General features: G+C 33.4%; 1 protein-coding gene across 5 annotated transcripts in view; it reads left to right on the top strand.

The window, feature by feature from the left end:
• Positions 1 to 2,340, top strand: part of LOC107720394 (serum response factor-like) — a 26,500-nt gene that overhangs the window by 11,331 nt on the left and 12,829 nt on the right. The window lies entirely within an intron of this gene.

Here is a 2,340-nt window from a genome sequence, read left to right on the forward strand (position 1 = left end):
GTTTTATCCAGCTGCATTTACTCAGTGCAACTTATAACATCCAAGTGAAAGATATAACCCCAACATGTCAGAAAAAAAAACAAAAACAATCACTGAGTTGGAAAAAGGATCAGCCCTTGTGTCAGTATTTTGTTGAACCACCTTTTACTTTAATTACAGCATTTAGTCTGTTGGGATTTGTCTCTACTAACTCTGCACATCTAGACTTTGCAATATTTGCCCACTCTTCTTTGCAGAACTGCTCAAGTTCAGTTCAATTTGATGGTGAGTGTTTGTGGACTGCAGTCTTCAAGTCATTCCACAGATTTTCAGTGCGGTTTAAGTCTGGGCTCTGACTAGACCATGCAAGGACATTCACCTTTTTCTCCTTCAACCACTACAGGGCTCCAGACTAACATTTGAGAGCAGTGGCACCAGCGCCACTAAGTAACATGCAAAATCTACAGCAGTAACATGCAAAATCTATTTATGGACAATTAATAGGCCTATATGAAGAGTTCATTTGCAAAAACCGATAACTCCATTTTTATATTTCAGAAATCACGTTTTTTTTATTGCGCATTCCAAGTAATATCAATCAAACTGCAGTTGGGTTGTTTTGATCAAGTAATAATAACTCTCATTTTTTTTTTAAAGTGGCGATTATCGGTTTTTGCAAATGAACTCTTCTTCATATTCTACTCTTATTAAACGTGCCATTATTCTTCTATAGTATTATACAGAACTGACTGACAGCTTCAGTGATTATAAAAGGAGTGCTTTATATGCACTGTGACTTTTCATACTTCATACACAAAAAAAGTGCAAAACGTTGACAATTGGATTTCTTGATTTGATATTTTATAATAGTGATATTATAATTTCAAAATATAAAACGAAAAGTAAAAATGAACGACTAATAACCCAATAAGTGCTCATCTGCTGCTATTTACTAGTAATAGTGGTAATTTGACGTATTTTATTTTTATTTTACATAAGTGTTTACCCCAAATTATATTTTGGTCATCCCATTAAAAATAACGTTTAAATTGGATAATTTTTAGAGCTTTAAAGTGCTGGAAATAATGTGAAATACTTGAAAGTCACTAAAAATGCTGGAATTTCCCTCCGCGCTGCGCAGCTCAAATGAGTAGCGCGGTTTCGTTACGCATTTGTTTCATTTTCCGTTTGATGTTTCTTATATGCAGTGCTTATGAGTTGGGCAACGCGGTGGTCACACCAGTGCGACCGCTCACAAAAATTTTTCATTTCAAAAACATTAAGAAAATCTTACAGATTCTAAACTTTTGATCGTTAGTGTAATTAATAGTGCAATGTAAATTTACGGTTGATAATTGTTTAATTCCAGATCAGATTGGCTCTGATGTCTCAAGCAAGCTCAGTTCTGCTAAACAGTGATCAGTTATGAGTGGTGTCGTATTTCTACCCCGTAGCCTTCTTTTGAAGGAGAACAGAGATCCCTCGGTGTTGCTCCGCACACAGGTGTCAGATCGGTCGTCCCCGTGTCGTAGGTTTCGTCGAGAGCTGCCTGAAATAGCGGCGCTCTCTCGCTGTGTGGACACCTGTTTTCCTGTGAAGGCAGCTGCCGTTCTTGGGATTGTCATGACACAATCGCCTTTATCTCACGCAGTTGTTTCCACAGGCTCTGCTGCAATCAATCAGTCCTGCTCCGCCACAGGAAAACTCTGTGGAATAAATGTGATGATAAATGCTTTATTTGTTTTGTCTTGGAACATTCCTGTGAAAATGTCATCTTAAAGGGACAGTTGATCCAAAAATAAAATCTGTCATTCACGCATTCCAAACTTGTATGGATTTCTTTCTTCTGTGGACACTAAATAAGATATTTCGAAGAAAGTTTTAGCAGTTTTGGTTCATATTATGAAAGTGATCTTCATTCGTTATTGATAATCTTTTGGTTTGTGTCCATCAGGTTTCAAAAAAATACATTCCAAATAATAAAATGAGATGAAGTACCTTTCACTAGTGAAGTATTTAATTAACTGGATAATCAAATAAGCATTATTACATAATATAATATATAAATAGAGCTCTACAGTGAGTCAGAAAAAAACTCATTAAGCCCATTTTTGGGGGGAATATTATAGAATATTCTATTTATCTGTTAAGCTTTAGATGTGATTTTTAATAATGTTGTTTATTTGTGAATTTTTTATTTATTGTGTATTGTTTATTAATGATAAATAAATAAAAAATTAATAAATAAACAAAAAATTAAATGAATAAATAATTAAAATAAAATGATAAATAATAAAATAATAATATATTTATGTATATTTAATAATATATAATAGTTTTTTTTTTTTTTTTTTTTTTAAA

The sequence above is a fragment of the Sinocyclocheilus rhinocerous genome, unplaced genomic scaffold, assembly GCF_001515625.1.
Source record: "Sinocyclocheilus rhinocerous isolate Xijiao unplaced genomic scaffold, SAMN03320098_v1.1 scaffold391, whole genome shotgun sequence".
Lineage (NCBI taxonomy): Eukaryota > Metazoa > Chordata > Actinopteri > Cypriniformes > Cyprinidae > Sinocyclocheilus > Sinocyclocheilus rhinocerous.